Source organism: Desmodus rotundus, chromosome 12, assembly GCF_022682495.2.
Source record: "Desmodus rotundus isolate HL8 chromosome 12, HLdesRot8A.1, whole genome shotgun sequence".
NCBI classification, from domain to species: Eukaryota; Metazoa; Chordata; class Mammalia; order Chiroptera; family Phyllostomidae; genus Desmodus; species Desmodus rotundus.
In genome coordinates this window covers 12,924,573-12,947,462 of record NC_071398.1, presented here as the reverse complement: position 1 = coordinate 12,947,462, position 22,890 = coordinate 12,924,573, and the positions used below count along the sequence as shown (strand labels likewise).

Here is a 22,890-nt window from a genome sequence, read left to right as displayed (position 1 = left end):
TACGGCTATATTACTAACTGGCTGGAGAAGGAGAACAGAGGAAACACAGACTATGATGTCTGCGCTGCGGAGCTCTGATTGGCTGTCACGGACTGTACACCTTGGGCAAGAGTCCTACCCCGTGGAGCGCAGCGGTGAGAAGGAGTTCCTGACACAGAGTGGCTGTGTGTATCTAAAGAGCACAAAATGTTTCACTTCACTCTGTAGTGTTTTAGTTATTTACTTCTGAGTAACGTGCCACCCGAAAATGCTTATCCAAGAATAATTTATTATCTCTTACAGTTGACTTGTGTGAACTCGTTGTGGGGGGATTTGGGGAGGGTCTGTCATGCTGTGTGGTCAGATGGCTGCAGTCACGTGGAGGTTTGATGGGGTCGGGTGTCCAAGACGGCATCTTCACTCCCCACCTGGCACCCCAGCTGGGATGCCCTGGAATGGCCAGAGGTGACTAGGTGTCTGTCTGTGCAGCTTCTCGACGTGGCTAGCTGAACTTCCTCGTAGCACGGAGGGGGAGAGGATTCAGACTTCTGACACGGCAGCTGACTTCTCCCGGAGCAGGTTTTCCGAGAGCACCAGACAGGCTACAGAGTTTAAGACTCAGCCTCTGAAATCATATTGTGTCCCTTCTGTCACGTCGCACTGGTTACCTGGGACAGCTCAGATTCCCCCGGAAGGGGACTACAAGGGCACGAATAGCTGGGGGTGTGGATCACGGGGGACAGAAGCATTTTTAGAGACTGGCTACAGCACGTCACACGATTGTGAAGTAGGGCCCTTCCTCATTAGTTCTGTGCTGGGTGAACTGCCCCACACGGCTTCTTCTCTGTGACTCTGTGCGTCTGGAAATACGCTCTGTGCTACTCGGTCCTTGACACGCTGGGGATAGCACGCGATAGAACAGTTGTAGTGTTCTTGCTTCAGTCACAGCATCATGGTGTTACAAACACATTTTGGACTTCACAATTCATCTTCAGCCCTTCATCAAGAAGGGCTTTTGCTTGGTGCTGCTGCCGTGTTGTTTTTGTTGTCACCGTTCTGGAGAAGGTATGTAATGTGAGGCGCTGTTAGGTGCAACCAAGACGAGACAAGGCAAAGTGGATTTTGAAAAAATATTATGATAAATAAAGTGAAAGCGAGAAGCTGTTTAAGCCCGTAATGCAGGTGGAGCTGATCCTAGAAGGTAGATGCTCCAGAGATGAAGGACATTCAAGAAATCCTTAATGCTTCTGTTAGGGAAACTACGACAGCTGCCACCTCCCATGGTTCAGTGCCTCAGTTTTCAAAGACAACAGCTGTTCCGACACTCCATATTCTTCTCTTCATTCATTTAACAAATATACATTGAGCAGCTGCTCTGGGCTAGGAAATGTGTTAGACACACAGGGAGACACGAAGATGACTCAGACCCGAATCCAGGCAGCACACGGCCCCCACACGGGCTCCAGAGTAAGGGTTAGCGCAGGGCGCGGGGGTGCGGTCTTGACAAAGAATTGCAGCTCTGTCAGCCCAGTGCTCTGGTCTGCTAGCCTGGGCATCGCATCTCCTGTCACCGCTGCCACCACTGTCATCATTCCTTGCCCTTGAGCCTGTCATTCCACAAGGATTGGCAGTAGCAGAAGAGCCCTTCTCACTGCAGGAAGGAAGGTACTTCATCTGGATTCCAATAACACGGGGGTTCTGTCAGAGACTGGCTCCAAGACTTTATCTCCCCTCTCCAGGCGTGTTGCTAGTTCTCTAGCAAATGCATGTGAAGTGCATAGCATATTATAGGGAGTTGGATGTGTGACTGCTTTTATTGTTGTAATTCAAGTACCAAGTGCACATATGGCTAGTCATCCCATCCTGTGGGACCTTCAAATTCACGGCCAGTTTTACCCACTTTGCACACAGTTGGGACGATTTGTTTACATCCCTCTCCCCGCACTTGGGCTGCTGTCCTCTAAGAGAAAACTCTGTCGTATGCACCTGTGTCTCGTAGTGTAGCACTTTATCAGTGTTAAATCTAGGTTCCTAATGATCCTTTCACTTTTTTGCAGAAATTACTATATTTTCGGCAAAGTGGCCCTGTGATGATCATTCCTGTTGCCATTTGTTGAGTGACCAATCAGATGGGCGGAGTGCGTTACAGGAATTGGCAGCAAGTGTCCAATGGGTGAAGAAGGTAAGATGAACCGATGTTACCGAATGATTAGAATGTCGCAAAGTACATGGAGGTAGGGTGGATACCTACCCAGTCCATCCTTCAAACCTGCCTTGGTTCGAACCTTCACCAAATCCAAAACAGAATCTGAGCGAGAAGCAGGCCTGCTTTCTTGGGCTTTGAGGAATGTGATTATTTACTCTTGTTTTGGGTTCTCCTTGTCGAACACCTATTATGTGCCATTAGAAAGCCTACTATAGAAGATTCAGAGAAGAAGGAAGTAAAAGGGATTAGAATTCTTTAGTTGGAGAGACTGATTAAGAGGACTACCCTCTTGATATTTACCTCTTTTGAAAGGAATTCTTTAAAAAGTGAACAAGGTAGCTTACATCCCAAAAGGAAAAGAGATGCTAGCAGGCTGAACCTATTAGACCTCAAAAGACAAAACGCTAGACCAAGAGCCACAAGGCCCAGCTCTGCCGTTCCCTGCCGTTCCCTTCGGTGAATGAACTCTTTCCTGGGCCACTGGGGGTTGGACTAGGCTTTCTAACAGTTCTTATATTTTGGGGATCTATGAATCCATTTACTTCTTCTTCTGCGTGGCGCTAACAAGCTATTTTTATAGAACGTCCAAACGTCCAGATAAAAAGTTAAGAATTAGGCACACCAGCGTGACTTTCCAGGGGTTAGGGTTCGCAACCTATGTATCGAAACATCTGCAGCTCATTTCCACGTGGATGTCCAACAAGTGCCTGAAGTGCAGATTTGAAATACAAGTTATGATTCTCTCCTCCAACCGTCACCGTGTCCTGTGGCACCCAGATCAGAGACAGGGAAGGAGTCCCACGCGCCCCTCAAGCCCTTGCCTCAAACAGCAATCCCCTCACGTTGATTCCTTTTGACTCCACTTTCTGATGGTCTCTGAAATGTTCTTACTTCTCTCTCTCCCCACAATCACCATTCAAACATAAACCAAACCCACTTCCTCCTCCCAGATGACTCTGGTGGCCGCCTACCAGCTCTGCCTCAGGGGTTACAGCCGCCTCCTCTGCTCCAGCACGAGCCACCTTCCATGGGTGACCCAACAGTGTCCCTAAATCCCGATGTTATGTTACTTCCTCACTGAATCCCTCTCCGCGATAGAGGTCCCCATCCTCAACCGGCTTCTAGGACCCTGCAAGGGTGGGGCCACGTTTTGCGGTCCAGGCCTATCTGCCAGGCACTCTGCACACCCAGCCCTCACTGTGCGCGTGGCTGTAGCATCTACCGCATGTCACACCCGTCACTGCCCAGTACCCCGTACCCCATACCCCGTACGCCTCTCTCCTCACAGGCTAAGTCTTACCCTTTTATTTTATTTTTTTATTTTTACCACCCCATGGACCTCATGATCTCTAAGAAGTTCTTTCTGATCCCTAAGGCTGAACCCTGGGTGTCTGCTAGACAACACATCAGGAGTCAGAGATTAGACCATCATCGCGATTTCCACATTGGGCTGTAATTGTCTGTTTAGTTGTCTGTCTTTCCAGCTAGATCTGGAGGGTGTTGAGGGAGGAACTGACTTTGGGACCATCATGTTTCCAGCTGGAAGCTGGGAACTGTATCTCGCCCAGAATAAGCTCTCAATAAATATCTATTAAACATATGAATAGAGACTTTAAGTATATTTTGCTCACAAAATGAGGAAGGCGGACTAATGTTACCACAGAGGAAAAGTCACAATAATGGCAGCTAGCAGGTATTAAGTGCTTACTGTATGCCAGGCACAGAAGGTCTTAAAAGGTATCACCTCCCTTAATCCTTGCAAAAGCCTAACATGACAGGCACTACCAATATCCAAGATTTTATCCACGAGGACACTGAGCTTTGGAGAAGATGAGGAACTTGCCTATGGCCACATTTTTTCTGCAAGACATTTTTATTCTTGGGAAGTCTGACTCAAGCTTATATCTTTTACCGCTCGCCTCTCTTGCCTTCTCCCTGAATGAATTGGCTACATTATTGACAAAAACCATTTCCTCTGCATGAGGCCTGAGGCTTTTGCTACAGCTCACACACGTCGATGGTCATCCCCTGTGACTGGGACCCCAACTCCTCAGTGATGTCCCAGGTGTTTTACACTCTTATTTTTAATGTGGGTCTGTTTGGGGACAAAAGTTCAGTTTGGGGGGTTCTCCCCCAAACCCTGGTCTTTCTTCCGTGCCCTGCTCAGTGTGTGTAATGGGAATAAACCAATGAATGAAAATGCTCTTCACGGGAGCAGAGCTACACTTCCCTGCAAATGCGCCAATTTGATGTGGAGGCCGTGTGAGTGACTCCTCTTGCATTAGCATGTTTTGCACTCGTTTGCTCTGAAGCCTGGCTCAGCAGCTGAAATGAGTCCCTTCTGTGGCAGTGCCTGTGAATGGTGAGCATCTCATTTCTGCCAAGCCAAATGGGTCTCTTCATTTCATCAGTCCTTTCAATTCCTCAATACAACATGCGGCTGACATTTCCTATTTTTCTAGATAATAGGGACAATTAGAGTGAGGTATCAATGAAACAGAGTCAGACGGGAACCAGAAAGTACTTGAATGTGATTTCTCTTCTAGGAAATCTGCTAGGTTTATTTTCTACTTAGACATTAAGCCTGTTTTGAAGAGTTCTGCATAGCTTTCATTTCAAGGAGAGGAAGGTAAACCATCGTAATGCTTTGTAGGACCCTTAAAGAAAAGCAAGAAACAAAAGAGAAAACCGCAGCATGGTATGAATGGAATGGCCTTTGGATCTTTCAGGGTAAGACTCTTATTTTACAGAGAGGGACTTTTTTCCCCCTAGAAGGAGGAAAGGACTTGTTTTTTAGCATATGGTAAGGTTTTTGGAAAAAACACAAAACTAACCAACATCTTTGGCTCGTGACCCAGACCCTGGATCCCCAGTTACCACACTGGGGTTTCTTGAGCGGGTCCCTGTGACGTGCCGCACACAGACGGAGAAGAAAGAACCTTCCTGAAGGAGCTTCCAGTCAAATCGCTTTGTGCAAAGCTCTCAAAATCCAAGTAGGAAGGGAGAGAGAGCAATGTGGGGAGAGAAAGAGGACTTCTAACAGATAGCGGTGAAGTGGTTTGGGCTTATAGGATAGCACGCTCTCTGGCTGATTTCGGGGTGATGGTTCACTTGAGCCTCCATTCCTGGCACAGTTTTCTTACTTGGGTAGCTCCTTGGAGGGAGGAATGAGCTGTGTAGCCACAGGATAGGGCCTCTGCTATCTGCTGTCTTGCTGGGCTTTCCATGGGGCACTGGAGCACAGATATGAATGGCCTGAAGTCCAAAGTGTTTGTCCTGATGCTCACGAAAAGCATACACACACTGAGTCCCTCCTGAGTGATAATCTGCAGGGGCTTCAGGTCACAAGTTACCCAATTATCTTTCATTTGCATAAAAGTCGACTCTGAAGAGCCGCCAGGTGACGGCTCACCTGGCTCTGCATTGTCCCTGACAGTTCGGAGCGCTGGCAGCCTGCCTCCTAACCCCTGGGCCTGCTGGGTCTGTCTGTGCGTGCACACTTCCTATTTTCGGATGTAGGCCACTGTGGAGAAAGAGGCCAAGTATCTGTCTGTAGCTTTTGTCACCGGAATCGTGAACAGACACTCAGTTCACTTGCTGACTCCTTGGCAGCTCTTCTGTGTGCATGATGTGACTGTCACTGCTGCAGTCGCCGAAGGATTATGGGACGCTCTCACAGGCCAGGCACTCTGCTCTGTGCTTTGCGCTCAGGATCTTGTTCCATGTCTCCAGAACTTCGACTGGTATGCACAGTCCTCGTGATTCTTTGGTGGACGAGGGCCCTGAGGACCAGAGAGGTTAATAAACTTGCCCAGGGCCACATGATACACAAGGGGCACAGCCAAGGTTGCCGTTCCTGAGCACTCTCTTCCGATGCTTTTTTATCTTGCCTTCCAGTCTCTACCAAATCGGAGGGCAATTATATTACAGTTCTCCTGGCGTGGCCATGACCTAAATCTCCACTGGAGTGTTTATATGGAGTCCTGGCCACTTCCGGTTACTGCACGGTGCGCAGCCGAATGTCTACACTGAGAGGGAACGCATGGGGAGAGGAAAAGCGAACCCTGGATATGTTCACTCGTCAACTGTCTCTTGAGAACCATCCCTGTTTTAGCCCTTGGAGTAGGGACCGGAGCTACAACAAGGCACCAAACGCATGGGCATCTGGGGATACAACAATAAACCTGAAGCCCCGCCTTCAAAGACCTGCCCCCTTCCTGGGATGGAGCCAGGCCAGCAGACAAGTAACCACAGCACAGGCACTGGTTTTCTTCTAGATACCTTCAGGGGTCCGTAGGAGCACAGAGGGGCCAACTCTGAGACAGGAGATCAGGGTAAGCTTCAGGGAGGAGGTGACCTTTGGGTTTGGACATGGAGCATGAGTAGGAGTTTACCAGAAGATTAGGAAGGCTTTTTCAGGCAAGAGAACTGTATAGAAGTTCTTGAGCCAGTGTTTGTCCTGACGAGGAGGTTGGTTTGTTTTTGTTTCTATTATCTTTAACTAGATTAGACAGCTGAAGAGATGAAGACAGTTTGATGTGCAAAAGGCGCAGAGAATTAAGTCTGCTTCATTCTCCATTCGCTCTCCCAGTCATTTGCAACTGCTGAAAAAGGGGCACTGACCTCTTTCCCCTTAGATTGTTAAATTAAAAAAACTGACAACAGCCAACACTACAGTAGCTGTTGGATGTGAATGAATCAAAATTATGCCTATTTTCTTTGTAAGATCAAGAAAAAATATATCTTTTGGTGTGCTGCAGCCTTTTAGTAATTAGTTTGTGTGTGCCGTGCCATGAGATGAATAAAGGTGAGAATCGCTGATCTAGTCCATGAATTTCCTCCCATTTTTGGCTAGGAAGACCCTCAGGAGATTCTGTGGGCAGTTACAGCCACACACATGCGCATAACCGCTCCCAGCACATCCGTCCATGTAAATGGTACCCAGCTGTATACACTGCTGTACACACTGTTCTGTGCCTTGAGTTTAAAAACAAAACTTCATTCCCCCCCTGGTTGGTTTTGCTTCTTCTCTTGATTTTAAACTTAAAAAATACTTTAAAACATTTTGAGCATACAGAAAAATTACAGAAATAACACAATAAATTTGAACCCTTCATCTAGAGTCATTATTTTTATCAATCATCTTGGCATGTCCCACGCAATGATCTGCGTGAATTCAGCCCCTCATCAAGGTACAGCTTGGCTGTCAGTCACCCAGCGACCTGGAGGAGCTTCCTCTCCCCGGTGCTGACTTAGTGAGATAACTCAGGTGGACTTGCAACTGAGAACACCATCCTGTCCGTGACAGTTTCCCTGAGATGCCATGAGCAGCACACCCACCCCTAGGACAGCAATGGCAGGAGGGACCCCTTAAGGGGCCACTTCATCGCCACTTTGTGCTCCTCTTCCAGGGTAAGGGGCTTTCCCCTGTCTAAGTGCTGGCTCAGCAAGAAGCAGGTGTCTTCACTGAGGTGAGCAGGCTCCCTGCACTTGCCTTCTGGGCCCCATGGTCTGGGTGGGAACAGACAGTCCTACTGAAATCTAATCACTTCCTTCCTGACAACAACCGGTCATTTAAATAGTGTGACTCTTGTGTTCTGCTTGTCAGTCAACACGGCACCTCAAAGGCTGGTGTAGGGTTCCCTCCTTTTAAAGATCAAAGCACCTGAGCACCACTCAAGTTCTCAGCGCACTTCCTGCCTGCCTTACACACAAGGAATAGTCCCCAGTCAACGCCAGAGGAACTGGGAGTCCTGTGACAGGCAGGAAGTAACCCGAGAAGGCAGCGTGGACACGGTTTTCCAGCCCGGTGCGTCTGGGCCCACGAGGATTGGTTTCAGGTTTTCACTCATTCACTCACCCACCAGATAATTCCTGGAAGTCTTGGTGGCCCTCGCTCATGCTTTGTGCCAAGACAGGCGCATGCTCTTTGCAGGCCGGAGCACAAGGTCTGTGGGTGACAGACATGGAGACGGCTCTCGGCTGAGTAAGGCAGTTGGACCTGAGAGTGGTGGGGTGAAATCTCCAAGGAGTGACTTCCTGGCCATTCGTCCACCCACTCATCACACATCGGACACGCTCATTAGCTGCCTGCTCTGTCCTGAAGCCACATGTGTGCCTGTGAATAAGACCACTGGAGTCCCCATGTTCATGGAACTCACATGCCAGTGAGGGGCTCTCCCTGGACGCCTACCAAGTCTACCTGTTTCCTTGAGTCGGTTCCAGCTGGGAGGTTCAGCAGCTGCCATGGATTTCAGGACAAAATCAGGCCATTGCCCGCCAGCCCTCCCTGGCGCCACCGTGTGATTCCTAAGCTTCAGAATCACCATTTCCTCTGGAGGCTCCTAACCCAAATTACCCCGTGCCCTGTGGGGGACTCGGAGCTCAAGGCAGTTTGAGCGGGCAGAGAAGGAAAGGCAACAAGACATACTAAAATTAATTGTGTCTGCCGAAGGCTCTAGAAGGCTGCAGCCAGACTCCTGGCAGGGGCCTCCATTCGGAAGCTTTAGAAAAAAGTGTGGAGGGGCCAATAAGTTCACCTTTTTACAAGGCTCTGAATTTTAGAATCTAAGCACCATTCCTCCACATGCCCGTTAGGTTGCCATAGCAACAATTCTTAGACCTCCTTTCCTAAGGAAACGATCTCTTAAAAAATCGTCTGCATACTTGCAAGGGCTAGTGAGAAGGTACCTCTCTAAATGAATGTCTCGCGAGTTTCCTGCGGTCCCATATTTCTGTCCGTGACAGATACTATTTTGGACATCTCAACAGTCCCAATTTCTCTTCAGAATTTCTGCTTCACACATGGACCCAGGAGGATTGTTATTCACGGCCCCTAAACCGTTCACATCATGCTATGGGCCAAGAAAGAACAAGCCTTTGCCACTGGTTTATTTCACTTTCGTCAAGGGTTTGAGCTGGACCCCACCGCCGTGGTGGCCGGCAGCCTGTGCTCACAGGGGAGTGGGAGCGGCTGGGCGTCTGGGGCTCAGGGTTGTGGGAGCACGGCCAGCAGGGTCCATGCCCTCTTCCCCAGGCCATCTGCACCGCCCACAGCGTGATGCCTCTCAACTCCGAGTGCCATCGCCTTGCTTTGGTCTAAACCCCAAGCTTGGTGGTGAGTGGTCCCTCACAAGAGAAATTGCAGGGTCCTCTGCCTGGCTTCTAACACTGATGTGACCTAGCCCCCACTGCCTGTCATCTCCGGGAGCTCCTGTCCCAGGGCACACGGTGAGACTCCACTCTCGCTTCCCCTGCATGAGGTTCCCTGATCCATCCCCCTCTGTCTGGGGGAGCCAGGGAGGATTCTCTCCTCCAGGTGGGGTGCCCTGGCTCTGTCACTTCTTCCCCCCTAGTGCCTTGGGCCCCTATGTCTTCATGGGCCCTGGGTACTTCACCTTCACAAGCTCACACTTCCATAAAAAAATTAAATGCTATATTTTATGACTGCTTTGGTATGAAGATGAATATAATTTTCTACCCTAAAAGGTTGATGTTCCTTCTGACTTGAAAGGAAATTCAAACATTCCTGTGTGAGGCTGTGGGGAAAAGGGGACCCTTGTGCACTGTTGGTGGGAATGCAAATTGGTGCAGCCCCTGCGGAAAACAGAATGGAGGGTCCTTAAAAAATTCAAACTAGAACTACCGTAGGATCCAGCACTTCTACTTCTGGGTATTTATCCAAAGAAGAGAAGAACACTGACTTGAAAAGATATTGGTGCCCTCATGTTAATAGGAGTATCATTTACAATATCCAATCATGGAAGCAACCTAAGTGCCCACAGAGGACGGGCGGATAAAGACAATGTGATAGCTTATATGACAACGGAACGTTACTCAGCCATAAAAAAGAAGGGCCTCAGTAAATTTCGTCATTTGCAACCACATGGATGGACCTCAAGGGCATTGAGCTAAGTGAAATAAGTTGGAATAAGTCAGAGGAAGACAAATACCATATGCTATCATTTCTATGTGGAATCTTAAAAAAAAAAAACAGAAATAGCCATGAATGCAAATTTATATGTAGACACAGAGAACAGACTGGTGGTTGCCAGAGATAGGGGCGTGGAGGTGGGCAAAAAGGTGGGCAAAAGCTCCAAATTTCCAGTCATGAAATAAGTTCTAGGTGTGTAATGGGCAACATGGTGACGATAGTTAATAAACACTATTGTACATTTGGAAGTTGCTAAGAGAGTAGATCTTAAAAGTTCTTATCATAAAAAGTTATGCATGGTGATGGATGTTCACTAGGTGTATTATGGTGATCATTTTGCAATATGTACAAATATTGAATTATTATAGTGTATGCAGGGGGACCCCCAAAACGGAATTTATTTATAAAAACTTGTGTATTTACGCTTACATGTTTAAACTTCAGTCACCTTCAAAGGACTCTCCATTTAGGGCAATAGACCTCTCTAGACTTTTTCCCAGTGCTCAAAACAGTTACTGAACTTGTAGATTTTGATGCCTTCTGGTGCTTCTGTCCTTTTTTGTTTCCCCTCTTCCACACTGGCAAAATGTTTCCCTTTGAGGACTTTTTTCATCAAGGGAAAGGAAAAAACGTTGCACAGGGCGAGATCAGGTGAATAGGGAGGGCGGGGCATGGGAGTCACGCTGATTTTGGTCAAACACTGCTGAACACTCAGCGCACTGTGGGCAGGTGAGCTTGTAAGTAAATCACCCATCATGAAAGGGACAAACAAACACGTTGAAAGAGTCTTCAAAATTTTCACTGAAGCCAAACACAGCCTCTCACAACAATGCCAGCTGGTTCACTGATACAGATGGGTTCCTAGAACACTCACCTTGAGGGGGGAACCTGTACTAGAAGGGGCCTGCCCTCCAGGTGATAATTACTGGGTTTTTGGGCACCCCCCTTGTATAACTGAAATACAATGCTATATGTTAATTCTACCTTAACAAAAAAGCAAGCCCCTAAAAGTGCTGTGGGCCCTGGGCCCTTTGCCAATGACCTCATTGCCATTTATTTGTCTACAGTCTGCAAAATTCTTACAAATAGAATTTGGATGTTTAATGTTGTGTCCTGGGGCACAGTGTGTGGGGCACACTGTGTGCACGCTTTGTAAGCAGGGGGTGCAGGAAGATGGCTCGGTCTCCATCCACCTGGCCTCCGGCTGCCCGAGCTTTAGCAGGCTCTGTGATGAGCCAGTGTGTACCGTGCTGAGTCTACTTTCAAAAGGGGTGACATCCTGCCTTCCCACTCTCTACACAGCCCTTTAAAGTTCCCACAGAGCCACCCTGTGCAGTATCTACTTGGATCCCTTCCGGTGGTCATTCCCCACCTCAGTCTATGGGAGGATGAACTGAGGCTCCAAAAGGTGAAGCAGAATCTAGAAAACAGGGTGGTCTCCTGCTTAGGTCACATGTGATTCTAATCCTCCCCCCCACCCCATGAAGACCAATGCCAATGTTCTTTTTATCAAACCACAGAGCTGCCAACCCAAATGAAGTCCAGCTTACTTCATTTTCCTTTAACGTTTCTTGCACGGAGGGACTGGTGGTCCTAGCTACTGGGGGGTGCTCTCGGCAGAGAACCTCCAGCTCTCAGACCCCTCAGGGTTTGCCTCACCTGCAGCTATGCACCTCAGCCAAGGTCACGCCCCTGCCTGGGGCAGCCCACCTCTGCTGACTGAGCAGTAAAGCTCTGGCTGCCTCAGCTCTACATGAGATGGTTCTGAAGGGCCATCCTTAGCCCAAAGCACCGTGCAGGGCGGCCTGAGGCTGGTGTCGGGCCTGCGTCACCTCTCACCTCCTGTGTGTGTCCTCTCTGCTTCCCCTCCTTGCCTTCCCACGTGTTGTTCTCAAGGGCACCTCCTAATAACATGCCCATGTGAAACTCCATTCCGGAGTTGGCCTCCCAGAGAGCCCAACCTGCCACAAACGCTGTTGAATATTGTGTAACAAGTCTGCTTGTGTCTGTGCATGAAGACAGCAGATTCCTGTGTTCCTTCATTGTTTTCTCTGAATGCCTATTCACTGGGAGCTTAGCGCTGTGCTAGGTACCAAGACACTGAGGGGAACGAGATGGAGAAGGACCTCTGGACACATAGAACTTAAACCTCTCCTGCTCTGGAGACAGATTCAGTCCCGTGTCTGCATTCACATTGTGCGTCCTCTCCCAGAGCATCTGGCCCCTGCACTCGGGTGCAGGACAAGAGAAGTCTCTCACGGAGCCCTGCTGGTTGCTTTGCAGACTAAGGGATGCTTCCAAGAGGTCGGATACCATGTCTGAATGGCCTTGCCCTCCTCCATCGTGGGGCTCCCTTGTTAGCCTGGCTTGGCCCCCTCAGAGGGCCCAGAGTGATGTCTGGGTCTGGAGGGCTGTGGGCTGCCGCGGGAGAACCAGGGTTGGAAGGGCTGAGTATCGAGGGGGAGGAGTGAGGTGCAGGTGGGGGAGCCAGTGGGAATCAGAGTCTGGGTCAGAGTGGCACTGAAAAGATAACATGGCAGGGAGACAGGTCTAGATTTAATCTGCAGCAGAACGGAATAAGAGATCAGAGACCTCAGTCTCTTGAAATGGAGGTTTATTTGCAGTTGCCCATAGTCCTTACTTAAAACTGCTTAACAGCATCTCATCTTACTCAGAATAAAGCCCAGACCCTACGCATGTCGCCAGTGCCCTCCCTGTGTGGTCACTGCCTACCTCTCTGCCCTCGTCCAGTCTGGCTCTTTCTGTCCCTGGAGCGCCCCAACCTTTGCTGGTTTCGGGGGCTTGGCACTTGGTGTTCCCTCAGGCTCAGCCTCCTCCTGCCCAGCTCCTTCTCATCCTTTAGGGCTCAGCTTAAACACTACTCCCTAAGAGGCCATTCTTGATGCCCCAACATCTAAAGCCACACCTCCTGCCATCACCCCAGTTACACGACATCTTATCATTTGTCTCATCCTTTACGTCAGTCATCACAAGTTGTGAATATCATGTCTATTGCCTTCCTGTTGTTTTTTTTTGTATCTTCTGTTTCCCTGATGAGAGTCTAAGCCCCCCAAGGTTCAGAGACACAGTCTGCCTTGCCCACCCCTGCATCCTCGGTGTCAACAGCAATGCCGTCCACACTAGTCATAGCCCAGAAAATCCTGAGTGAATGGCTAAGCCATACCTGACTCTCGAATGTTTCCCTTATGGTTTCCCTATGGCCTGCCTTAGAAAGTAGCGTGGGGCGCAGGGCTGGAGCGCGGGCTCCTCTAGGCAACTGCGTTGAGCATAGTCCTTGAACGTCTCGCTCTCCATTCCTCATCCTCCCCTCACTCTCTCTGCACTCCTCCTGGGCCATCCTTTAGATCGGAGCAGCGTCGGTGTCCGGGGCACTGCACTTTCGGGATGCCTGCGGCTGCCTCTGTGCGTGAACACGGGCCCTTTGGCCTGCTCCAGCTTCCCTGACCCGCCTCCCGCCAGGAAAGAACATGCATCTGTAACACTCTGGAAGATTGGGGCTGGCATGCAGCTTGGTGCCCCAAGGGGTCTCACCCAAGCAAACACAGAGAACAGCCGCCCTGCACTTAACTGCCTGAGGAGGTGTCAATTGGAGGAATGTTCCAATAATCCACGTTCGCAAAGCCCGTTCGTATGAATGTTTGAAATTGCTCTCACCCCACTTTATTCTGGACACATGGTGTTTGGAACCATTGAGATATTTGATTTCAATTATGTGCCAGGGTTGCAGGGAGAAGGTTTCTGACAAGAGCAAGGCATGAGCCATGATTGCTGCACTTCTATCACCGTTCCCGTCGCTAAACTCGACTGGACAGTTCATTAGGATGAAAAATTAACAGCGCATGCTTGGGGGAGAACAGCCATGGAACATGGCAGCTTGTGGAGGCATCGGCATTCAAAGACGCCCTCAGATGACAAACACGCTGGGCTTCAGGAGAAGTGGCGATTGACCAGTCAGAAGCCACGCCTCTACCAGGCGCCTCCTTGTGTGTTCAGCCCTGAGCTGAGGTGCTGAGGGAAAGAAGAGGCAAGACACAAGGGCTTCTCCCTCCAAGAACACACCCCCCATTTAGGAAGGCCGGGGAGATTTCAGCTGTCAATCTGAGGGCCACAGGGGGTTGTTCATCAAAAGTTTGACACTTGGCATTGACTATAGGGTCAGGAGTGATTCGGTGTGGACTTCAGAGATTTCTTCGCCCGTGCAGACTAGCAGGATGGTGATTAGTAGACCTTTCTAAATATAGTAGCTGCTAATGGTTAGGAGTTTGCTTTCTGAGGGGGTAAGGAAAATGTTCTGGAATGAGATAGTGGTGATTGATATACAACTTTGCAAATATACTAAAAAAACACTGAGTTGTACACTTTAATGTTTTTTTAATCCTCACCTGAGGACTTTTTTTTTCATTGCTTTTAGAGAGAGAGAAAAGAGAAAAACATTGATGTACGAGAGAACATAGATTGATTGCCTCCCATACACACCTGGACTGAGGATCCTATGCACCCGGATCGGGGATCAAACCTGCTACCTAGTTATGTGCCCTGACTGGGAATTGAACCCACAATCCTTTGGTTACAGATGATGCTCCAACCAACTGAGCCACACTGGCTGAGACCTGAATTGTACACTTTAAAAGGGTGGAATTTATGATATATGAATTTTATCTCAAACCTCTTCTTTATTTAAGTACTTTACAAACTCTACATGGCTAAATTATAGTAAGTTTTATTATGGGCTCAGAGAATCAGGCTTAGTTGGAATAAAGAAAAGGGCAGGCAGACTAACATCGGTAGGAAGGAAACACACCCATTTTGCAGATGAGGAAATGGAGAGTCAGATGTTCACGGCTTGCTGAAGAAGCCACAGAGCTGGTAACCGTTGGGCTGGGACTTCATCTCTAGTCTTGCTGACCCCAGTGCTCAGATGCACCCACACCACCCGACTGGTGCCCAGAAAAAAACAGACCCTGCAAAGCCGTAATAACTACTGACAAGAGTAACAATGATTTGTCTGTGCGGAGTGCCCCCCCCCTTCTCTCATCTGTTCTCCAGCCTCCCTGGGAGGGGTGATCAGCTGGGTGTGTGTGCAGCTGCAGAGGCGGGTGTGTCTCAGGAGAGAAGGGACCTAGAGAAAGGCGGCTGAGTCTGCTCTTGCAGGCTGCATTCCCTTTTCCAGGTATGTAGGGTGTTTCCACCTCCATCCGGGGCTCCGTCTCTCCCCATCTGGGGCTCCGTCTCTATCCTCTTCCCCCAGTGCAAGCGGAGTGTCCAAGTGAAGTCCAGGGACGTGGGGTCCAGGGATATTTAGGAACAAGGTGCACGGTCTGTTCAGTATAGAAGTAAACGTTGATTCTCTGCCCCTCTGTAGAAGCAGATACTTAATTTCTATTGTGAAGCGCATGCCTTAATGAAAGCCCCTGTGGTTAATAAGAAAGGGCTTTTGATGTCATTCTCAGCTTGCTGTGTAAACAGTGGGTCAAATTCTCATCCTGTTGGACAGGATGGAAATCTGACTCAGGGTTTGTAAATACTGCTGCATTTACTTTATGGTTACAGGGACGTGCTCTCCCCCAGCAGACAGGGGAATGGCAGCACCCTGGGAAACGGCCAGTGGAGCCATCGGGACACGCCAACCTGAGTGCTGGAGTGGAGACGAAAGCTGTTTGCCATCTCCCGCCAGAGCCCCTATCCGGGCAGGCCCTGCTGGTTGGCTGTGCCCGTGTTCAGGAAGCGTAAATAAAATTAGATCTTCGAGGAGTAAAAAGGCACCGGGATTCATGAAATGGAAATCTTTCTCAAGCCGCAGACATCCTCTTTCCCATCTCATGACAGTTTTGTTAGCTTTAAAGGACAGTTTTTAAAAATGAGTGCTTTCAGATTAGTAGACTACACCCGATACAGGGTCTACCCTGTAAGGATTTTGTGACAACGAAGGAGGTATTATCGCCTTTAAGGCATTTACACAGTGCCCATCCTCTGAAGAGGGCTCCCTGAACAGGACGCAGGGTGGAGGTGGTGATGGCGGTGCACTGGTCTCCAAGTGTCAGGTCTGCTGGTGTCTCCGACGTGGGGCTGTGCAGACAGAGGCCACAGTGGTTGATGGAATCCGGGCACAGCCAGGTTCTGGCAGCACACGCGTGCAGCCTCACGCCCCAGAGCCCACTTCCTGTGGAGCTCGCCTGCGTACCAGCTGGTGAGGGTGGCAATAGGCACAGCCTCCGCCCAGTCCTGCCGGGGCTCTGCTGGCCCCCGATCTGGTTCCCACAGGCAGGGCGCTCCTCTTTGCAGAAGGGGGCCGCCTGTGAAAATGCCCCTCGCAGTGCAGAAGCAGCACAGTGCATGGGGCAGCGCCGGCATCACGGGCAGGGCCAGCTGACCTGGGTTGGCGTTTTGGTTTTGCCTCTTTCCGTGTGGCTTTGAACAGAACCCTCTCGTGCTGACGTTTTGTTTGTCTTTCTAATATAACCACTTCTGCAAAGTCCTGTGTGCTACACATGTTGAAACATTCACAGGTTCGGGGAGTTCATGTGAGCACATCCTTAGGGAGGGGCGTTACTCTTACTCATAGGATTGCTGCAAGGATCACCTGAGCTGATGCATGTGGAATACCTAGCGCAGTTCCCAGCACATAGTAATCACTCAATAAACGTTTTTTCTCTTCCTTACAACTGCGGGTAATCACATTGGCTTGCATGCCTCCGGGACAGAGCCGGGGATTGCCACCGGTGTCATTGCACAGCTCTGCACTCCGGCCAGACCAGTGTCCCTCTTTGGCAGTGGCAGGAGACTTCCAGTCATCTGAGCCCTGGAAGGAAGCCAGCCTGCAGAGATAGTCTTGTCTGAATAGCGTTCCCTCCAACAGTGCTAGGTTGGCCAAGGCCTGCCTCTTTCCTATGCCTGGGCTTTCTTATTTGTGAGCAGGGTAAGGGGGCGGAGCTGGACTCTGGGGTTCTCCTTTCCGTTGAAAATCTAGGGATTACAATTGCACTGATCGCAGATGAATCAACAAATGTGCCTGTTGGTGTGAAGGTATATTTATTTACTGGCTTCTCAGGGAAAACTGCCCTCTGCAGAGTGCCAACAGCGGTGGGAACACCTCTCACCCTCTCCAGCCACCGTGAGCCTACACAAGGGATCCCAACCTTGCGAGCTCCTGGCTCAGGGCAGGTTGCAAAATGGCATGTGCGGGAGGCTGGCCCTGGGCACTTTCTGTAAGGGAGGCTCAGCAGACAGGTGCGGATGTGAGCTCAGGCTTCCAAGCTTAAGGTAGGGCCTAGATTGTTCTGGTTTGAAGACAACATTATTCATGGATCCGGGATTGAAGAGAGAAAAGTGAGAGGGAGAAAAAGCCTACTATGTGTCAGACATGTGCCGGCTGCTGCCTTTACAATAATTTAATTCCCACCACTTTGTCCTGTGCAGGCGAGCATTTTATTTCTGTTTTAAAAATGAGAAAACAGAGCCTGGGAAAAATTGAGTAATTTGCCTGATGCCTCACAGCTGGTAAATGGCACAAGGAGAGGGAAATTGAATTAATACTTCAGATCCAAAACGCAGCTTCTTAGCCGGAACAGCAGGCCCTGCCTCAGCCCGAGCTCTCAGGCTTTCTGTCTACGCGACGGCACTCGCCACTGCCTCTCTCCATCAGTGCCCCTGAATGTCCCCACTTGCTCCCCAATGGGCAGAAACCCAAGGCCTCAGTTGATTCTGTTTCAGCGTTTTCCCTTTCACCCAAAGTTCTTGCAAATATCATCTCCACCCGGCCTGCCTTCTTCCTTTCAGCCCTCTGTCTTCTCTTGGATTCCCTCATTTCCAAATTATTTCGGACGGAGAGACGAGCAATGGGTGATTGCAAACAGTATGAGACTTCAGCTTCCCAAGTGATCCCTCTTCCCCCAGGAGTTCCCCTGCCCCCCACCCCACACAGGCAGACCGCGCCTGTGCCCCCCGTCTTCACTGGAGCTATCTTGGGGGGGTGGCGTGTTGAATCATTTTTAAAATTGCAAGCACACAGCCTTGGGAGACCATTGGAAACTCGTCAACACTATCCAGAGACAGGGTGCATGAAGGCCGTGAGGAGGCGACGCGGTTGAACGTGGGTGGTGGTGAGCAGTGACTCGCAGCTCTGACGAGATGAGTCTGCCTTTCTTTGGTGACTCGGACACTTCTCCATCAGGACGTCTGGATGCCTGGGTTCGGGAGTTTACACAGAATCAATCGCTTCAATTGCAAAATACGATCCGTGAGGAGGAGGAACAGAGAAGGCACCTAAGGAGCAGGTGCGGTGTCAGATTCAGTGCCTCCAGGTCCTGAGCGGAGTGACGTCAAGCCGTGAGTGAGGCTACGTCGCATTTCTGACCTGGCACACGCCACAGTGAAGGTCGAGAGGCCCTGGGGGTGGCGGGGAAAACATACAAACACCATAGAATTTTCGGCTGTGTGAAAAAGGCTGAATGAATTGGGCAGTCCGCCTCAGCATGGAGATGTTAAAAGTGAAATCTCTACAATCAGATGGTCAGAGTCCCTAGTTGTGTGACCTTGGGCAAGTTAACCTCTCAGAGCTTCCACTTATCTTCATCTATAAAGTGGGGATAATGTGTAAAACCCCACAGGGCTGCGTGCGGATTAACAAAGTTCAGACAATGTTCAGCGTGGAAGAAACACCAGTGATGGTGAGGCATCCTCGTCGCCAGCTACTGTCCATTAACCCACTAGGTCCTGGGAGTGCCGAGCTGCGCTGACGGAGCACCCGGTTGGGGCTGATGTGCGAGATGTCCGCTCTCAAATGGAAACTGTGTTCCCCCTCGAGGAAGGTTTTTCTGTTCTGGGGGCAGGCTTCCCAGCCTTCCTCTTCACAAATACCTCTGACCAAAAAGTGGAAGGCTGACTCCTTTGTTCTCCATCCATAGAACAGGGATGGCGATAACTCTCACCTTTGGCGGCTGAAGTGCACAACAAGCTGATGTTTGTGCAAGTCCTTTGTAAATTACAGAGTGCTATAAAGTGTGAATTATTATCCTTGCTCTCCTCCGGGCATCTCATTACCAATGCTGGAAATTAGGGACACATACTACGGGTTTTCAAAAGGCATTTACGCCTTTTTAAATATATAGCTATAAACTCTCAGCAGATGGGTTTGATACCACTGTCTTCACTCTGACTTAGATATTCGCAGCCCCCAGTGAGAGCGACTTCCCGGCAGGGGCAGCTCAGCTCCGAGGCCAGCAGGCAGTGAGGCAGAATAGTTGGCTGTGACACCGCTGTGGCTCCGCCAGGTGTGTGGCATTGCCCTGAATTCTCCAAGGTCTTCGGAGCCTCATTTTTCTCAATTGTAAAATGAAGATAGTCATACCTACCTCACTGAGTCATGAGGAGTAAAGAAGAGAACGGTCACAAAGCCCTGGGATCATGGCCTAATTCGGGGGGCCTGGAAACCTCCTAATGCTGCCCTGCCCACCCCTCTGATTGATAGGTGTTTTCTCTTTCACCTGAGGCCCCTCACGGAAACCATCATTAGGGGTAGAGCCCCCCTCGTCAGCTGGGCTCCCACTAGCCTCACCAAGGTCACTGCCACCCCAGCTCAGAAGTCCCCCTCCCTGTGCTGCATTCACTGTGGACCTTCAGGCCTCCCAGTCAGTTCCAGTGCGGCCAGGACTTTGCAGACTCCTCCATCTCTCCGTAAATCTCTGTGGGAGGTGGTGGTTGGGGCCGGGGGTGGACTAGAAGACAGCCTGTTAGAGCCAGTGTGATCACCCCGAATTCCTGGTCACATCCCTCACATGGTGAGGGCCTGCCTGGACTCCAGGACCCTATGTGACCAGCCAGCTCCACTGGGACAGTCCCGATAAAGCCATGTCCACACTGCTTTGATGACAAAGCAGAGAAATGTGACGTTGACCTCAACACTATTATGTTTAAGGGCCAATCATAACAGGTGGTATTTATGGAGCACGTACTACAGCTTCAAAGAGGTGTCCTGCACTTCCCAAGTATGATCTCACTCAATCTTCACAGCCACCCAAGGGGAAATGATATACTATTACCCTCGTTTTTCAGATGAGGCCACATGACAAGGAAGGGCAGAGCTTGGCTTTGAACCCTGTACCGAGGGCCAGAGCAGAATGCCCCAGCTCCCAGGGCACAAAAGGCCTGGGGGAGGGTGACTAGGAAGAACTGACCTATCACTGTGGGCTGTTCTCCAGCCTGGCTCAGCCTGCACTTGGCCTTCCCCATGTGTTAGTGCCCTGGGGCTGCCATTGTAACAAAGCGCCACAGACTGGGCGGCTTCAACAGCAGAAAGGTATTGTCCCACAGTTCTGGAGGACAGAAGTTCAAAATCAAGGCATCAGCAGAGTTGGTTTCCTGAGGTCTTCAGGACAGTGTCTGTGCCTTGCCTCCCTGCTAGCTTCTGGGAGCCTCCACGTTCCTTGGCTTATAGGTACCATTCCTCCTGGGTCCTAATTTCCCCTTTTTGTGACAATAGTCCATGTTGGATTAAAGTCCACCTTCATGACTTCATCTTCACTTGCTCATCTGCAAAGATCCTATTGTCAAATAAGGTCAGCTTCACAGGTACTGGGTGGGGGATTAAGACTTCAACATTTCAGAGGGGAGACGCACAATTAAACCCCTAACACCATCCCAGCTCATCTCTACACGACCACTTTAGACATGAATGCGGCCCATGGCTTTTCCCCACACACTCCTTCGTCTGGGATTCACCCCCTGCTTCCTCCGTGCTCCCCGTGGCTCTACCAGCTGCAGACAAGAGGATGAACAACACATGCGATCCCATTGTCATGGGGCGTTGATGGTTTTGCACTTGGGGAATTCCAGTCCCTATGCCCGAATTCCAGTCCCTACGCCCTCAAGTACCGCAGTGAAACCTTTTATCAGCAGTTCCAGCGCCTCATCTATGGGATACGTGAACGTGCAGCTTTATCATTCTGAGTAAATCTGAAGGGAGGATAACTGGAAACACCTTAACATTTGATTAACTGGATTCGCTTGTGCACATCTCCACTTCATCCACTGCTTTGCAAAGGGGCCTGTGATTTCTTAAAGTCTGTGTGTGTGTTTTTCCCCCTAATTTACTGGTGTTGGACCTCCCAGACCAGTCCCTGACAGGAGGGTGATTTATCCAGGGTGCATCACTTATTAGCTGGAAGAACTGTTAGCCTGTGCTCTGTTTAATTAAGCTTCAGTTAATGGGAAAACTTTTTTTTTTTTTAACGGGTTTACTGTCACCTCATCAGTTATTTAAGGCAGTTCATTTCACAGCAAGAGGAAAAAAAAGAAAGGCAAAAAAATTTTCACTTGCTTTAACTCGATTGGTCTGAGCAAAAGCGTGCCTGTCTGGAAGATGCCTAATTGCCACGGTGATAGTGCGTTTATTCTCCATTTAGTCCCGAGCTTCTTATTGAAACGCTAATCACCGTGAGGTCTCACCTCCTGATGAATGATTTTGTGAAAACTTGATATTCCTCAGCTTAGCTGGGAATGTCTGCATGCAAGTATAATGCCACTCCGACTGAATGGGAAGATAACTAATACCCTTAATTTTGCAAAGAGGGCTGTAATTTGGTACATACAGTACAGATCAGGGGAAATCAGGAGAAGTTAATTTCCTTCTTTGCATAGACACCACTTCTGTTACACCACGAGCCGCTCTTGTTTAGCTGTTTTTGCTGGGGATTTAGAGGACTCTTAGCACCTGTATTTGGGCTTATTTCTTGTCGCTGGGGTCATATTTAGGTTATCCCATTTTATCTGATGTCAGAAGTTGGGGAACTAAAGTTCTCTGATTCTGGTTTCATTTGTCTGCCTCACAAGACTAAGGAGTAAGTATCGTTCATGCTCTAGTTCAAAGAGTAACATTGTAGATGTGCAGTACAAGATTCTTCCCCTTTGTTCCCTGCCCCGGCCCCCATCCACCAGCCTTGGAAGGTGGGACAGAGGGGGTGGTTTTTGTTTGGTTTTTCCTCACAGCAGCCTTAGGCACTCTGCAGCTTCTAAAAGTTCTAAGGGCCTAATGCGTCTGGATGGAAAGTGAGTATCTGAAGCTGAGTCCATTTATTTTGCCTGACAGACACCCAGATTATGGAAACTTGGCTATTTCTACACGGTCAGCCGACTTGCTAATAATGACTTCCCATCTTTGCATGCAGCAGTGTAGGTAGGAATACAAGCATTTTCTTCACCTGCATTGGCCAAGGAGTAAAAGTTATGATTATGAAGACTATTATTTATTAGTGTGTGGGGTCTACTAGCTGCCTACATTACCTGCCACACCCCCTTCATCACTCTTGAGCAGCCCGAGTTTTCAGTCTTAAATTCCTACGGTTACCTGGACACGGGATCTGATTTCCTGTCCTAGATGTTTGCTCCTGCTGTTTCCTCTGCCTGGATTGCAGTTCCTACCCGTGAACATCTGAGTCACTCATTACTGCAAGATCTCATTCAGGTTTATCGTGTCCGTCTTCCCCGAGACACCCGAGACACCCTCACACCCTGGTTGACTCGAGTCCGCTCTGAACTCTCGTAGCACCTGGATGCTGCCAGCCAAGCACATTTTATTTACAATTTTCTGGGCTGCCTCCCAGCCTGCTGACAACACTCCTAGACTCTCAGTGACTTGAGGACCCCGACAGCCCCCTCGTTAGTGCCCCTGCTCAGCTCAGCACCAGGTTCCCAGCTCCGGCCTAGGGCATGTTTGGTGAATGCACTTTATTAATGTGTGTGTGTGCACGTGTGTGTG

At 49.5% G+C, this 22,890-nt stretch overlaps 1 protein-coding gene across 1 annotated transcript in view; it reads left to right on the top strand.

Annotated features, from left to right (window-relative positions):
• The window catches only part of CDH11 (cadherin 11), a 136,941-nt gene that overhangs the window by 51,534 nt on the left and 62,517 nt on the right, over positions 1 to 22,890 (top strand). The window contains exon 2 of the mRNA XM_045188344.2: positions 2,037 to 2,161. The gene's annotated coding sequence lies outside the window, so the exon portion shown is untranslated. The remainder of the gene's footprint in view (positions 1 to 2,036; positions 2,162 to 22,890) is intronic.